General features: G+C 41.3%; 1 long non-coding RNA gene across 1 annotated transcript in view; it reads right to left on the reverse strand.

The window, feature by feature from the left end:
- Positions 1–1,253: 1,253 nt before the first annotated feature.
- The window catches only part of LOC308521174, an 87,461-nt gene continuing 70,243 nt past the window's right edge, over positions 1,254–18,471 (reverse strand). The window contains exons 2-3 of the long non-coding RNA XR_013996142.1: positions 12,628–12,750; positions 1,254–1,928 (exon numbers count right to left, since the gene is read on the reverse strand). This is a non-coding gene — a long non-coding RNA (uncharacterized lncRNA). The remainder of the gene's footprint in view (positions 1,929–12,627; positions 12,751–18,471) is intronic.

Below are 18,471 nucleotides of genomic sequence, written 5' to 3' on the forward strand. Positions count from 1 at the left end.
TGGGAGATAACATTGGCAAGTTGCCAGATCAGGAAGTATAAGAAATCAGGGTAAGGAACAGTGCTTGCCCCTGAGCCATCCATCCTCCCAGAAATAATTGTTTAAATTATAGAGAAAAAAATCCATCAAAATCACTTATTAGCAAAACTCTATGTGGAAATTTTTACAGTAAGTTTAGGAGCAATAAAACCCAAGAGATAGAAATCATGAATTATATAGAAATAATAGAACCTGTGATATTGACCAATAATCTGTGATTTATTAAACTAGCTATGCTTACCTTAGTTTATTTTACTGTGATTATTGTCCACTTAATCTTGTTTAGCCCTCATTATTTTTAATCCATGAGTCTTAAGATGTACATTGAAAGAATAATATTATAAGAGGTTAGCATAAAGCACAGATAGTTTTTCTTTGTTAACCTCCAAAGACTCTCTTAATATCCTATATTCATTCTATTATTTCAAAAATATTTCCCTATAAAAATACATAAGACCAGATCCAATAATTAATGTTTATATTCCTATACATAAATATTTAAAGTTTACATCTGTACTATTTATCAGAAAGTTACATTTTCTAATTTTAAAACGTGAACTATTGATGTTAGTTATCTAGTTTAAGAGCCCTGTTGAGAAAGAATTGAAAACAATTTTATTAAAAACATGGTCTTCCTGGATTATAGGTTCTTCAGAGATAATATGTTTATTTATCTTTATATGTCTAATGCTCAACATAATACCTATTATACACACAGTTGTGGATGAAAAGTCATTGAATTTAACTATGTTATTGAGGTAATTACCAGCATATGAAATGTCATCTTATCAGTGATTCTAGGGCTTAAGTGCTTATATCCAAGAAGCTACATTAACAAGTGAAAATAGTAAAAATTTGCTTTTTTCTAACAAAATGAATTATTACTGTGACTATTATTTAAGATATACTCAATAATAAAGTATATCACTTAAAGATATAGGAGGCTTCAATAGCCTTGTTCTGTGGCAGTCAGTGATCTCAGATTCAAGTATTAAAAACTTCTTAAAGTATTTTTGGAAAAAAAAATATTCAAGAATATGAAAGAGTTTACCAATCAAGAAAGCCAAAAGGTTGGGCTTAGATGCCACAGAGCCAAGAATAATGCCCAACCCACACTTGCTGGGTCTACTATCCACGGTAGCTACAGACACGAATGCCATTGTTATGCCCAGATTTCAAGATCCCCCAAAGGACATCACCAGGGAGCGCCAAGTCCGATGCAAAAGCATAGAGTCTTTATTCAAGCCTGGGGCTTGGTCCCTCTGCCCCCACTACCGACACAGCGATAGGGTGCGAGAGAGGCTGAAGTTCCAAGAGAACAAAGAATTTATAGGGCTTGGGGTCGGGGGGTGGGGGCACACTCTGACCACTGATTTGGCTGATTCTGGTTGGTTGAGTGAGGGCCAGGGGCTAATGACGCAAGGGCACGGTGCAGCTAGAATCTGGTTACACAAAGACAGGGGGGGTGGCTAGCATACTTTAGGCCTTGGGCTAGTTTCCCCCGCTTTCCCATTGGCTGAGATAAGGGCAGGCTGAGTAACTGATACATTCTGCAGCTTTTTCTTGGAAGAGGGGTTAGGGACACAGCTATCAGTCCTGTTCTGTCCTTTCATTCCTCCTTGTCTTGGAACTTCCGGCTCAATCATGAGATGGACTGAACTATCAACTGAACTACTCCTATACATTCCTTGACAAATTGGACTAGTCTGTTAATAACGCAAGGGCCGAAAATCAACAGCATCAGGAGGATTACAAGGGGTCCGCCGAGGTCCGCTGTCTTCTTGAGGGTGATCTGCAGCGGGTGTGTCTGGTCAGAAGTCACCTTTCAGTCAGGTTCCTTGCTGTCCTGGGTGCAGAAGAAGCTGGGCTTGTGACCTGGCAGAGACAAACTATAACAAATGGTCCGGTGGAAGGGAAAGAAACCATTTTAGTCTTAACAACCTCTTTGAAATAGGATTTTTCTTCTTAAAATTCCTCTATGGCTATCAAAAAGCCAAATCAAGACTAATTTATCTACTATATTCAATTGGGCCTGATGTTTGCATAAACACAACAAGAATGGTAACTGACTACCTTTGCTGGAATTTTTATGATTGAATCTTAATGTGCCCCATCGGGCCAGGAAGCCAAGCCATCCTGCTGCCATCAGGCCTGCCTGCAGTATCTGCTGCGTTAGGTGAATCCCTCACCTGTAGCAACTTCACCTGAGCCCACGCTCTAGGCTTTAAGGCCCATCTCAATAACCCTCCTACTCGTGGTGGCCCAGAATGTGTGGGGGTTCCACAGGGATGCAGAGGCATCCTTATTGCTCCCCTTCTACTCTGACCAACCGCCAGTGATGGTAGGGCATGGGCCTGATGCTCCAGCACCAGCCATCTTCAGGGCTCCTAAGCAGGATACCAGGCTTTTCCCATGGCATTCTTATTGGCTTCAAGTCTTCAGAGTCCAGACAGGTCTCTTTAAAACATGATATTCCAGTCAAAGTTTTCTGTTAATAAAACCACTATTAGGAATCAGTATTATTGAATCTATGCAAAGAAATGTAATGCCATGATTTATTAAGCATTGCCAAATTTCAGAGGAATTCTATAAGGAGAAAAACATACTGTTCTGCTCTAAGATTTTCTGATTTTGCTTGCCAGTTTCTTTTCATGGATTCTTCAGAGTTATAACAAAACAGTAACTCTTGGATTTCTTTTATCAGTCCCCCCTAAGTACTTTGGCATAACTATTTACCGTCTGTTTAGGGAGGCAGAATGTAAATTATTTACTCTCTCTGGCTTACTGGCTTGTACTATTTGATTCATTTTCTTTTAACATTTCTCTTTTCCTTCTTATCATGTACACAGCCTTTATAAATTTTATACTTTCAAACCAGCCTTTACACCTTCCCTCCATGTCCTTCAAAAATGCACAACCATGCCTCAGACCTTCTATTCCAAACAGGCCTTTCCCAGCTCTCTACAGCCAAGGTTTGTACCACCCCTGACATGGGCATGGTCACCCAGGCCTGCAAGACAGTACACAGGCTGCCAACTGTCAACTGTCTCTCAATAGAGACCAAAACCTGATGGGTATTCTTCTTTGCCCAGTTGGGCACCTGCCCTCTCAGCAGCTACAGCGACATTCAAACCTGTAAGGGAACTGAAGGTTAATACAACATATTAATACAATGAAACATAATATTGACACCATGGCTGCTTCAGGCAGCTAAATCTTCTGCTACTAAACATGAGATACGGTAGGGATATACAAACATTTTAGGGAGGTGACTAAAGTCTACTCTTGACCTTCCTTTATGGGGCAAAATTGTCCTTGTCTCTTTGGAGCCATGTCCATGAAGATGTAGGCATCATTTAAGTTTATTATACAGTTTTCTATTGGTTACTGTCAGGGCTGTGCACTGCGGCCAGTTCTTCTTTCTAGCTATAAACACAGTCTGTCCAGTTTCCTTAAAATGTATTCTGGCACAGGAGAAAGCTGCTTTGCTGTACACAGGCAGCTCGACCGCTATACAACTGGGCTTGGACCTCTGCCCAGCAAACCGCAGTCTACAATTTCAATACGCAGCCTCCGGTTCTCCCAACCCAACGAAGTCTCGGCCAGTCTCTGAGCCAGACTCCTCCTCTCTTGGAGAATTTCAAAGTTCTGATGGCTCCCAGGTCCAGGGAGAGTGCCCTTTTGTTAACCCTGTTTATCAGTTACAGGGCCCCTCTTTTTCTGCCTTCCCACCAGTTCCCTTTGTGGCAAAGCAGCAATCAGACCTCCTCCAAGGGAGTGCACTGGAAGAGGATATCAGCCCCTCCTCTTCCAGCAGCAACAGGTACTGAACCCTTTCAGTACATTTTTAAACAGGGAGCTTTTGCTAGCTCTATCCGCAACTTTCCCTACTTTGCTTGCTGCTGCTTCTTCTTTCAGGGCCGTAGCAGCTCAGCTCAGGCATCCAGCCCCGCTTCTTTGACCTGGCTTTCAGGGGCTAAGTCTGCCTGGCAAACAGTTCTAAATCACCAGGGTGGCTGCAGACTTCAGCTTTGTTCCTCTTCCGCTTTTCTCCTGGGAGTTTAGGTGTTTTTAACGTATTAGAATTTTTATTCTTAGAAACCTTAATCTTTTAATGATTACCAAAAGTGAACAGTCAGCAATTTTAGATTAATATTTATGAACACATTTTAAAGTATTTTTACTCTTAAGATATATCTAGACATTTTGTGACAAAACTAAGAACAGGTATCGGTCTAACTCAGCATTGGAGGGGTTAAAAAGAATAAACCAGGACAGAGAAAGACTAACTGTGACTTTTTGTGATCTTGAAGTTCATTGATAAGACCTGTTAGGTCTGCAGCTAGTAGCATAACTGCAAACACCCCCGCCCCCCTTCTCTCAGCCCAATCTGATTACTTTCAGTTGGCCTGGAAAGATAACAGGTGCACAGGGAGGTCCCTTGCAGACAGAAAGCCTGGAGATCATCTGAAATCCAGTTACAGATGCTTTCAGAATCAGGATGAGGGAGGAAGGGAAAGACCAGGTTATGTCCTCTATGAGGATTCTAATGAATAATTGAAAAGAGCAAGTGGAACAAAACACATCATAGGCAGGACTAGGGCCAGTAAATCTATCCTCCCTGTGGAGGTGTAAGCCCTTTGTGTCCTCCAAAGAGATAAGAAAACCATAAATAACAAGTTCTTTGAAATTTACCACCTTGTTAATTTGCTAAGCAAACAGTTAACTTGAAAAGACTTCTCTCTTGCTTTTTTTTTTTTAATAAGCAATCTCAGAACTAAGCAATCTTGGAACCTAGCCAGCCTTTATTTTAGCCTAGAACTTATCCCTTTAAAATTTTCTAACATGTAATTAAGAACAGTAGGTTTACTTTGTCCCGACCTCATGATGATCGGTGACGAGAGACAGACAAGGGAGGGGGTGACCTGTTTTCACAGATCCTCACTCAGATGCCTGCCTGACCGAAGTTGTGGAGCCATACAAAGGAGAGGAGAGGGCAGGCCCCCTCCCTCCACACTCACATACTTTCACCAGACATTCATTCAGCAAAGGCATTTAGCTACCACAACACACAGTTTTTCCCAATTCAATCCGAACCTTAAACTTTTAGCTGGCAAGTCAAATATTCAGCATTTCTCAATCAGTAACATTTTTAAGAATAAACGTAAAAAAATGCAAGACATGAGTTTTTTATCATTTGAATTCAGTAAGCTTCAAGGTTCCAAGTTCCCAGCAGTTTTGGAAAACCACACCTGAGGCTGGCAAGCAGGTTTGGCCCAGCCCTTTACTTTAAAATGACCATAATGCTTAAAGGAGTAGTTTGAGTCTGTCCCATAATGTTTGTCCAGTAAGTCCACAGAAAACAGAAAAAAATGCACAAAAACAGAGAAATACAGTCTTCCAACTCTATGGAAGCAAAACCAAAACAACCTTCCGACTCCGCGGAAGCAAAACTACAGATTAGACGATGGCCATGTGCCACTCGTCTCAGATTCTCAAAGGGAACCCACTCCCCCCGTGAGGGGTTTCCGCGCCCCTCCAGATGGGGGATTGGAGCATCCTTCAACTCCTCCTGTCCGTGGTCCCCCAGTACGTTCACCTAGACCATTTCGGAAACTACAGATTTCAGAAGTGAGCTCACACAGAACAGAACATACAACACACAGAACAGAACGGACAACACACAGATGCTTACCGCATTCAGTCAGACTCTCTGGATTGGGGTCCCTTGTGAGTCTTGGGGCTCCTGCACGAGCCCCCAAATGTTATGTCCAGATTTCAAGATCCCCCAAAGGACATCACCAGGGAGCGCCAAGTCCGATGCAAAAGCATAGAGTCTTTATTCAAGCCTGGGGCTTGGTCCCTCTGCCCCCACTACCGACACAGCGATAGGGTTCAAGAGAGCCCGGAGTTCCAAGAGAACAAAGAATTTATAGGGCTTGGGGTCAGGGGGTGGGGGCACACTCTGACCACTGATTTGGCTGATTCTAGTTGGTTGAGTGAGGGCCGGGGGCTAGTGATACAAGGGCAGGGTGCAGCTAGGATCTGGTTACACAAAGACAGGGGGGGTGGCTAGCATACTTTAGGCCTTGGGCTAGTTTCCCCCGCTTTCCCATTGGCCGAGATAAGGGCAGGCTGAGTAACTGATACATTCTGCAGCTTTTTCTTGGAAGAGGGGTTAGGGACACAGCTACCAGTCCTGTTCTGTCCTTTCAGCCATCATACTTGTTGCTGTCTTGCCTTAGAGAATCTCCATCCCATTGCCCTGAAAGCTGGATTCTTTTACAGCCACATCTTCCTCAAATGGATTCTACTCAGTTTCTGCTTTCTCATGTTACCCATGTCTGAACTAAAGTCTCATGTAATTGAGTCTAACTGGCAGAGCTTAAGTCACATGCCAGCACCATGAATGCAAATAGAGTTTAGGAAAGTGGGATTCTGGCTTTTGCTTGAATTGGAAGTACATGGGATGGATAAAACACAATTTTCTCAAACAGAAAGGTTCTGAAAAAGTGCTAAGTTGTAGGAAACCACACATTTCCACCACAAGTTTTTACCTCTCCACCCTCATTCTTCCCTCACCTCCTAGTTATGTTTTAGGTATAATTGTCTTTTCTTTAATATATATATATATATTTAGAGAGGAGAGAGATATGGAAACATCAGTGATTAGAGAGAATAATTAACTGGCTGTCTCCTGCATGCCCCACACTGGGGATGGAGCCTACAACCTGGTTTTGTGCTCTGACTGGGAATCAAACCCTTACCTTCTGGTTCATAGGTGGATGCTCAACCACTGAGCCATGCCAGCTGGCTATAATTGTCTTTTCTTAAAAGGTTATCTTTAACAAAAGGTTTTCTGTGTATGCTTTACTTAATTATCCATAAAGGTATTAAATACTTGTTGGACTTGTCTCACAGACCTAAAGAGAAAATAAAATAAGACTCCTAATAGGCTTTGAGAATTATTTTTAATTAAAAAATAAGGTATTATTATTATTAATAGAATTATTCTTTAATATCTCTGTGGAAAGGTTAGGGCATATTAGATAGACATCATTATACTCTTTAGAAAATTATTTCTTATAATAATTTTAAAGGAGGTAAGGTGGTCTGATAAAATCCTTGTTATAAGTAAGCAAAAATAGTTTAAGTAAAAAAAAAAAATAGTTTTAAAAAATAAATCTAGGCTCTGACCAGGTAGCTTAGTTGGTTAAAGCCTCATTCCCATAAGTCAATATTGCAGGTTCAATCCCTGGTCAGGGTACATACACAAATCAACCAATGAAAAGTGGAACAACAAATTGATATGTTTCTGTCTCTGTCTTTCTCAATAAATAAATAAAAATTAATTATATATATATATATATATATATATATATATATATATATATATATATATATATAGAAGCTTTGACTATGGGAGTAATGTTTAAGTATTTTTTTATTATTTTGAGGGCAGTTTAGCATAGCCAGTAGGAGTGTGAGCTTCAGAATTAGCCAGTCCTAAATTCCTGACTGGAAGAGTAGTTTAACTTTTTAATATATTTTTATTGATTTCAGAGAGAAAGGGAGAAGGAGAGAGAGATAGAAACATCAGTGATGAGAGAGTATCATTGATTGGCTGCCTCCTGCCTGTTGGACTGAGCCCACAACTCAGACATGTGCCCCTGACCGAAATTGAACCTGGGACCTTTTGGTCTGCAGGCCAACACTCTATCCACTGAGCCAAACCGGTTAGGGCTGGTTTAACTTTTTAAATCTCAATTTATTCTTTCTAAAAATATCCATCTCATATGGAATTATTGTAATTAAAAGAGATAATATGGCCTGGCTGGTGTGGCTAAGTGGTTGAGCATTGACCCATACACCAAGAGGCAGCCATTTCAATTCTCAATCAGGGCACATGCTCAGGTTGTGGGTGTGATCCCCAGTGTGGGGCATGCAGGAGGCAACTAATCAGTGTTCCTCTGTCACTCATGTTTCTATCTCTCCTTATTCCTTTCTATCTCTCTAAAATCAATAAAAACATATTTTTAAAAAGATAATATATATATATATAAATTAAATACCACAGCATCTGGCATACATTATATGATAAAATGCTAGTTATTATAAATATTTTCATCATTTTATATGTGATTAAAGAAATGTGATTAGAATTACAGCATTTGGTTTTTTTTTCCTCCTTTATGTGAGGAAGGTGTGTGTGTGTGTGTGTGTGTGTGTGTGTGTGTGTGTGTGTGTGTGTGTTTATATTGAAAGAGGCCTGATATATTGAATCAGGAGGGAAATAAATTGTTGCCACTGTTATGGATCATATTTCTGAAAAAGAGTCCTGTTTTTTACATAATGCAGCAAGCTGGAAGACAAGTGAAAAGGTGATAATTTTTGCATAATTTCACTTTTTAATTGGCATTGCTGAAGTAATGCTCTTAATGTTTTTGTAGAAAACTTGCTACTAGGTTGAAGGCCATGCCCACCATGTTTTTTTCTCTTATAAAAATCTCATTATACATATTATCTGTGAAGTACTAGTATACTCAGTGACAAAAAGTCTTTTATTTTAGTTTTTAGTAAGAATAAGCACCCTACTATTGAAGTGGTAATCCACCAATATTTAAATATTTGTTTTGCCTTTATATCCTAAAGTCTCCTGTTTACATCCTAGTTTCTGCTTCTTTTTTTTAAAATATATTTTATTGATTTTTTACAGAGAGGAAGGGAGAGAGATAGAGAGTTAGAAACATCGATGAGAGAGAAACATCGATCAGCTGCCTCCTGCACATCTCCTACTGGGGATGTGCCCACAACCCAGGTATATGCCCTTGACCGGAATCGAACCTGGGACCCCTCAGTCCGCAAGCCGACGCTCTATGCACTGAGCCAAACCTGTTTCGGCTAGTTTCTGCTTTTATAACCTCTAAATACTGGTTAATGGATATTGAGGTCAGGAATTAATCACAGAAAAATTGCTGATGTTTCAAGATGATACCCACATTTAGATTCTGCTAACTGTAACAATGGTAAATATTCTTATGATAAAAATTTAATTTTTACTAAAATGTACAAAAATATGACCAATTTCATAACATTAACTTTTAAGGTATTAAATTTCTTGTTAGCCATTGACTAGCACTTATTTTAAGTGAATTTTGTGTAATGAAATTATGATAATTTCTCAAACATTTTAAGAAAAATTAGGGGAGAGTTAGAACATAACAAAGACTTCTATAGAAAGATAAATTTTGAGATGAAAGAGGTATGATATGATGCATATTACAAAAAAGTGGAAATATTCTTTTGGAGAATTAATCTAATTGTCTGTTGAGAAATATTGGCGATAGAAAGGATATGTCAAAAATGATTAATATAGGGGAGGGCTTGATGGGGGAAAAGGAGACGTATGTAAGACTTTTAACAATAAAAAAAATAATTAATATACTTTTTGCATTTGCAAATCTGAATATAAGACTTTTAATCCAGTCTGCCCAAGGCAAGGCCTACCCTGGATATTGATTTAGAAAGTGTAGGAAGCGAGTATAAGGTCAAGCTTAATTGTGCTAGGAGGGCTCTGCCCTCCAAGCTGGGACTTGTTTGTGGCGCTGCCACAGGTCAGTCCGAGGCTTGACCCTATACCCGCTCCCTACAAGAAAGTTATAGGAGGAATACAGAATGAAAGACCAAGGTAATTTTCAGTTATTGGCATTCATACTAGGATTATATAATGGGTAAACTCTTGCAAACCAGGTTGTTGCAGTGAGAACGGATTTGGAGATCTCAAACCACAGATTTCTTTTCCCTATGTTGCAGTAGTAAAGGCATACATAGAAAATGAGGCCTATATGGTATTTTATACAACAGTAGAGAATGCAAGAGAGACAAAGAGGGTAATCAAGAGAGGAAAGGGGGAAAAGAGAATCATGTATCCTGATTTTCTGGTCCTTGGCAACTACAGGAGAAATGGCTTAAAGAACTAAGGATAACAATGAGAGAAGAGTGGAGGTGATCTCAACATGCCAGAGTTGCTCCATCCTCAAAGAGGGGCATTCAGGAGGCAGCCAATTGACGGATGCTTCTCTCACATTGATGTTTTCCCTCTATTTTACCCTCTCCCTTCCTCTTCTCTAAAATCAATAAAAAAACATTTTAAAAAATTCAACTGTCATTTGAAATGTTGCACAAGCTTATTCACGTATTTCCCTGAGGCCTATACAAAAGGAAAGTTGCACAGAGGGTCAGAAAAAAAGGAGGTCCTCTATTTTAGGTTTTCCAAAGCTATCCTTTGAGGCTGTGTGTGGATGCTGAGCTAAGAGTCAATGGGCTTGCCTGCCATGGTGGGTGGGGAAGGGCGGGACAGTGAAATGATTCCAAAACAGAAAACAGGCAAAATGAACTGCAAACCACCATCATTAAAATAATGATAATAATAATAGCTAATATTTATTGAGCACTTGTCGTCGTCATGGTTCTAAGCACTGTAGACTTTTCTCACCTATCTAATAAAAGAGAAACATGGTAGTTAGCCGTATGTCTGCTACCCTTCCCATTGGCTAATCAGGGCGATATGCAAATTAACTGGCAGCCAAGATGGCGGCCAGCAGCCAGGCAGCTTGAAGTTAACATGAGGCTTGCTTGCTTCAGTGACGGAGAACTCCAACGTTCCCCGCCTGCCGCTGCCGGCCTCTGAGCTTGCAGTTTGAAAATTCTTACAAATATAGAAGCTAAACAAAACCCCAGAAACCTGCTTTCAGCCAGCTGGGATCTCAGAGCTGGAGTTGAAACAGTGTTTCGATTATAGAACCCAAACAAACCAGATACCTGCTTTCAGCAGCAGAGGCCTCAGAGCTGGAGCCAGAGTTAAAGCTGGCCCAGAATAAAAAAGAAAAGAAAAAAAGGAGCAGTTGGGAGCTTCAGTCATCCGCCAGCCTGAAAACAGCCCTCAGCCCCTCACCCAGACTGGCCAGGCACCCCAGTGGGGACCCCCACCCTGATCCAGGACACCCTTCAGGGCAAACCAGCTGGCCCCCACCCGTGCACCAGTCCTCTATCCTATATAGTAAAAGGGTAATATGCCTTCCGGCACCAGGATCAGCATGAGAGGGGGCAGCGCCCAAACCCCCTGATCACCCTGCAGCTCTGTGTGTGACAGGGGGCGGGGCCACAACCTCCCTATCTGCCCTGCTGTGTTCAGGACAGGGGAAGGCGCCCCAACCCCCTGATTAGCCCTGCTCTGTGCCAGATAGGGGGGAGCTCCCCAACCCCCTGATCACCCTGCAGCTCTGTGTGTGACAGGGTGCAGCGCCCCAACCCCCCCGCCCCGCCACGGGCCCTGCTCTGTGTGTGACGGGGTAGAGCCATAACCTCCCCATCGGCCCTGCCCTGAGTGTGACAGTGGCGGCGCTCCAACCCACTGATTGGCCATGCTCTGTGGGTGATAGAGGATGGCGCCCCTACCCCCAACCCCCCCACGGGCCCTGCTCTGTGTGTGACCGGGTATAGCCATAACCTTCCCATCGGCCCTGCCCTGAATGTAACAGGGTGCGGCGCCCCAACCCCCTGATCCGCCCTGCTCTGTGTGTGACAGGGGGCGGTGCCCCAACCCCCCAATCGGCCCTACCCTGAGCGTGGCTGAGGGTGGCATCGCAACCTCCCAATCCGCCCTGCTCTATGCATGACAGGGGCAGTGCCCCAACTCCCCAATCGGCCCTGCTCTGAGCCCAACCATGGGCTGCACCTAGGGATTGGGCCTGCCCTCTGCCACCCGGGAGCAGGCCTACGCCAGCAGGTCATTATCTTCCAAGGGGTCCCAGACTGCAAGAGGGCACAGGCCGGGCTCAGGGACCCCCCTCCCCCGCCCAGTGCACAAATTTTTGTGCACTGGGCCTCTAGTTTAATTATAATAATACTAGAGTCCTGATTCATGAAATTAATGCAAGAGTAAGCCTTCCTTCCCCCTGTTGCTGGCACTGGCTTTTTCTGGTGCCCAGGACCAGGACTTCCCTCCAGCCACCAGCAGGCACCCGGGACCCAGGCTCCCCTAGCAGCCCTGGCTTCATCTGGAAGGTCGTCCGGAATGATGTCCAGTTTAATTAACATATTATCCTTTTATTGTTATAGGTCATTTAAGTACAATCCCCATTTTACAATAGTGAACCTGAAACACAGAGTTCAATGTTTTACCTTGAACACAACTAAAAACTGTCTCTATGAAGGTGTACTTCATTTATTCAGGTGATATATTCGTATTTATTGTGAGAATTCTCAACATCTTAGATTATTTCATTCTTTTGGGAGAGAATGCTAGTACCTCACTGCCTTTAGACAACTGTAGTTATTTCCTACCTTTTCCGATATGTTTTTAGTAACAACTTCTTTTTCTCGTCAGTTCTAAAAAGGAAAATAGAATCATCTTGAAACTCTCTATTTAAAGATATCAAGAGAGTTTTCTTCATCTTTCCCACTCACCACTATGACTTCTAAAAGTGGAGGTGGGGATACACAGCTGAGATTTTTTTTGTTTGTTTCATTCCTGAACAACCACTTTTTTTAAAAAAAAAAAAATGTTTCTAATTCTAAGTGATGTACCTTTTTTGTCTTATCTTTTCTCCCTTCTTCTTCTTCTTCTTCTTCTTCTTCTTCTTCTTCTTCTTCTTCTTCTTCTTCTTCTTCTCCTTCATCCTTCTTTTCTTTGCTTCTTTCTTTAGATATCTGGGAGACAGAGTTGTCTGATAAGACTTTATATTACCATCATCAAATGAAAGATATTTTTTTCCAAAGGGAAAAACTAAAACAAGTTTAAATACTCATGAATATGCTTTGTTATATAGTAGGAAATGAAGTTACAACTTTGGGGACAGTTGACTACAGAGTAATAAAAGATTATAGAATTTATATTATTTTTGTCTATAATTGTAATATGCCACATGATTTTTTTGGAAGTTGATTACATAGATAGCTCATCTTGACTAAAACAGAAACTTTCAGTGAGGGATTAGACTGGAAGTGAGGGTAAAGTGGCTTAAGTATAAAGGGCTTAATTGTTTAAGAAAAGACCAATAAGGAAAAGAAAAACAGGGTATGTGGCTAAATATGCATGCGGTAATGGCTGCACCTTTTCTAAGACTACCTGTGAAAACTAGAAGGCAAAGTATAAGCTTACTGGGACTCTTATTTTTTCCCTTTCCAATAAGGAATATGTGTTGTCTCAACTTCACCGTGTTTGGGGATTGACAATGGAACCAAAGAGCCACATCCAGACCAATTAGAAGACTGTGCATTCTCCATGATCCTTGTCTTAGAGTTGGAGGTATTAACTGGGCCATTACTTCACTGGGAAGGCAGTGTTTCCGGCATTTGGAAAAAGGAAAGGGACCGGCATCTTTTATTGAGAAAAGTGGGTTGAGGAAGCAATATTGCTACGTGTTCAGCAAACTGATTTCATTTTCTTCCTGGTTACACAGCCAAACCACATTTTTATCTCTTTTGTAGTTAGATTTGGGCAATGTGACTGAGCTCTGGCCATTGGAACCTAAATGAAAATTGCATTTTTTTTCTTGGCCTTACCCATGTAAATCTCCCACATGTAATTAGCCACCTCCAACCTCTGCTGACCTCAATGAATTGTGAGATGAATAGACCAAAACTTTTAGTGTGTCAAATCACTGAGATTTGAGAATTATTTATTATGTTGCATGGTTCCTGTAATTATTAAATAGGATAATCTAAAAAATTGCCTGACCCAATACCTAGGCCTTCATAAGTCCTCAAACCTAGTACTGATTTAATATACTTTAAAAATTCTAAGATTAATGTAGCAAGAATGACATTTAAAGTTAATGCACATTAAAGGGATGGAAATTAGTTATTGGGTGTGCCAGAATCAGGACAGTTGTACTAGTTCTTTTTTAAAAATGGTGTAGAATAAATGCAGAACATTTTTTATTTTCCCAGAAGTCAAAGTTTAAAGCAATGGGTCAAAATCATAAGAAGCTGTGGTCTAATTTAACTAAGAAAAGACTTGCTAAGATTATAAGAGGCTTCTCCAGGGTGACAGCAAGCTGAATCTAAATAGTTACATTCTGGTATAGACATGCATTTCCCAGCCCTGTCTTAAAATTGTGCTACTTCAAATTTATACAGTTCTTTGAAAAATTACATAAATGCTACATATATACATACATACATATATATATACACACACACACACACATATATATATATATATATATATATTACACAGTTTTCTATAGAAGAAATATTTTAAATAAGGAAATACTAAATATCTCAAAAGTGTGAAGATATATGCTCCATTCAGCATTAAGACAAAAAAACGACCAGACATATGAAGCAGTATTTAAGTGTTTCAAAAGATAAAACTTGAACAATCTTTTAATAAAATTATAAATGATAAAATAATAAATTATAAGTAGAGTTTTTAAAAGAAAGAATATCAATGTTCATTATTTAAAAATGTCAAAATAAAAATTCTATGCTCAAAAACTAAAACCCAGACCTAGCAATATTTCACAGTTAATGGAATTGGAGTGTTCTGATAACTACAGGAAGTGTCATAATCTACTATTAGCCCCAAAATTTTAGTTTTTATTATAATAGAAAGTGCTCATTCAAATTTTTACTCTTTTTAATTTTATTACTTTGTCTTTTATCTTCTTAAATGACTGAAATACTTTGTAATTCAAACTAAAAAAGATACACACATTTAGAAGTATCTGAAGTATGAAAGTTTTAAAAACCATAATTTTCTAATCATTGCCTGGAAAGATTCTCCAAATACTAGTATGTACTGTTCCACATTATGAGCACTATTAACATACATATTTTGAAAAACACACTTCTGCATTTATGATTAAATCTTGGTGATTAAGTATTTAAGAGAATCAATCCTTTATTGACAACTTAATTTACATATTTATGAATTATTTTTAAAACTTCCCAGAATCAGAACAACCAAAGACTTGTATGCATGCATATAAGCATAAACTGTGGACACAGACAGTTGGGGGATGAGGGTATGTGCTGGGGGGGGGGGGGCGAGACAGCTGGGGAGAGGTCCATGGGGGGAAAAGGAGACATATGTAATAATTTAAACAATAAAGAATTAAAAAAATAACCATCACAAAATCAAAAACAAAAAACAACAACAACAACAACAAAAATAAAACTTCCCAGAATTGGGAGAAACAAGATGGTGATTATAGGTAAATGCCTGTACTCACCACCTCCCACAACCACATCAAAATTACAACTAAAATACAGAATAACTATCACTCAGAAACACCTAAAAGCTGGCTAAATGGAAGTCCTACAACTAAAGAAGTAAAGAAGAAAGCACACTAAGAATAGTAGGAGGGGCAGAGGCACAGAATGGGCTGGTCCAGCACCCACATGTGGTCTGTTGTTTGTTTTTTAAAAAATATACTGTATTGATTTTTTACAGAGAGGAAGGGAGAGGGATAGAGAGCTAGAAACATCGATGAGAGAGAAACATCCATCAGCTGCCTCCTGCACACCCCCCACTGGGGATGTGCCCGCAACCACGGTACATGCCTTTGACTGGAATCGAACCTGAGACCCTTCAGTCCGCAGGCCTATGCTCTATCCACTGAACAAAACTGGTTAGGGCCACATGTGGTCTGTTTTTAATCGGGAGGGATATCTAGGCTGCAGAGGCTTCCCATGAGGAGCAAGGAGGCCGAGCCCAACACCGGACCCCTAGATCAGGGTTCCAGAGTTGCAAAGAGAGGTCACTATAACATTGGGCTATAAAAATCAGAGGGAACAGTGGCTGAGGGACATGGAGGCTGCTGAAGTCCCACTCAGCTCCTCTTACAGGGCCCACACATGGTCCCACTCCCTCTGAGCTCCGTGCTGGGTGGTGGCATTAGGGGAACCAGGGACATAAGGGGAGGAACTGAATTATTTCACAACAGGGCAGGAATTCAAGGGCAGCTTTCTCTCAAACAGGGGTGCTCCCAGGGGTCATTGTTCTTATGCTGGAACTTCCCCCATCACAGAGCTGACTGGCAGCCATTTCTGAGTTTCCATGAGTGTGTCTGTCCCACATGGCTTGTTCCACCCTGGATATTCCTTGGGATTCCACCACATCCAACTTGCAGCCCCACCCAAACTATTTGCAGGGACTTTTCCATATGAATGGCTTGTCCTGGCTCAGGCTTCAGACTTTCATAAACTCTCTTAAATAAGCAACAGCTGGAACAGCATGCCCCATAGTTATCGATAAGAGGCCCGAGACCTGATAGTAGTACCATCCTGCCTTGCATCACAGTTTGGCCTCACCTGGGCACTTCCAAGCCCAATACAAATAGCAGCCATCTGCAGATCACTTGGTAGCTCCTGCCAGGTGGCCCCAGACCGTGGCTAACTTTGTACCTCCCAAGAGGCCCCAGAGCCAGTGCACCTGGTTGACAGCTTTAGACCGACCATACCAGATTACAACTCTACACATCCACAAGCAACACACTCAAGAAGCAGGCTCAGTGAACACCAAAGCCCCACTGAAGCAAATCCTGCTCCATAGGAGTATCTCCTACACATCAAGTGAACCCCACAGCCAATTGGCCTGGAGGTCAACTACGGCCAGTGACACCAATAGCAATCAAGGCTCAACTACAGCCCATGCAGGGGCATACCTAGAGTTACCAGCTCAGGTGACTAGGGAGGCTACTACACCCTAGGACACCTACTACACAAGGCCACTCTACCAATTCCAGGAGACATAGCAGCTCTACCTAATATGCAGAAACAAACACAGGGCAGCAGCCAAAATGCAGAAACAAAAGAAATACATTATAAGTGAAAGAACAGAATAAATCTTCAGGGAGAGAAATAAATGAAATGGAAGCAAGCAAACTATACAGAGTTTAAAATAATTGTTATAAGGATGCTCAAGGATCTTAATGCAAGATTCAAGGGACTCCAAGAGAGCTTCAAGGGACTTAGACTTTGTGAGAATTTCAAAGACATGAAAAAGGACCAGTCAAAAATTAAGCATATACTAATGGAAATAAATAATAATTTACAGAGATTCACAGTAAAGTAGATGATTCTGAGAATCAAATAAACAATTGGAATAACAGGAAGCAAAAAACACCCAATCAGAAGAGCAAAAAGAAAAAAAAAGAATCCAAAAATATGAAGACAGTATAAGGAGTCACTGGGACAACTTCAAGCATACCAACATTTGCATTATGGGGGAGCCAGAAGAAGAAAGAGAGCAAGATATTGAAAACCTATTTGAAGCAATAATGACAGAAAACTTTTTCTACCTGGTGAAAGAAATAGACTTACAAGTCTAGGAAGCACAGAGAGTCCCAAATAAGAGAATCTCAAAGAGGCCACACCAAGACACAACATAATTAAAATGCCTAGGCAAAGAAGGCAAAGGAGATTAAAGGCAAAGGAGAATCTTAAAAGCAGCAAGAGAAAAGCAGTTAGTTACCTACAAGGGAGCAACCATATGACTGTCAGCAGATTTCTCAACAGAAATTTTGCAGGCCAGAAATATTCAAAGTGATGAATAGCAAGTACCTACAACCATGATTACTCCTCCCAGCAAAGGTATAATTTAGAATTAAAGGTCAGATAAAAAGCTTCACAGACAAGAAAAAGCTAAAGGAGTTCATCACCACCAAACCAGTATTACATGAAATGTTGAAGGGTATTCTTTAAGGAGAGGACGAGGAAGAAGAAGAAGAAGAAGAAGAAGAAGAAGAAGAAGAAGAAGAAGGAGGAGGAGGAGGAGGAGGAGGAGGAGGAGGAGGAGGAGGAGGAAGAGGAGGAGGAGGAGGAGGAGGAGGAGGAGGAGGAGGAGGAGGAGGAGGAGGAGGAGGAGGAGGAGGAGAAACTAAGATGGCGGCATAGGTAAACACCGAAATTGCTGCCTCCCACAACAACTTCAAAAATACAACAAAAAGACAAAACAGACATCATCCAGAACTACAGGAAGGCTGGCTGAGTGGAAATTCTACAACTAGAAGGAAATAGAAAAAGACACTGAGAGCCAGAGGAGCTGCGGAAGTAAAGTGCAGAGGTACGGAGGCTCGCGTGCGCGGAAAGGGGCTGGCATCTGAGGACGCGGCTGTCTTTTTGAATTGGGAGGGAGTCAAAAGCTCCCGACTGCTCTGAACTCTGGTTCCAGGAAGTCTCTGGGGACCCAGGACTCATACGGGGAGAAACTGGACTGTCTGGCAGCAGGCAGAACTCGGAACTTGAGGGCGGCTTTCCCTCAGAGGTGCTTACAGCAATTAAATTACCGGGACACTGAGACGCGCGGCCCCTTAGGGAAGGGCTGAGGACCAGCCATAGCTGCTTGCTCCACCCTTTGATTCCCTGAGACCCCGCCCCACCCAGACTGTGGCAGAGACTTTTGCATATGAATGCCCTGGCCCT

This window comes from Myotis nattereri, assembly GCF_964212035.1.
Source record: "Myotis nattereri genome assembly, chromosome: 6".
NCBI lineage: Eukaryota > Metazoa > Chordata > Mammalia > Chiroptera > Vespertilionidae > Myotis > Myotis nattereri.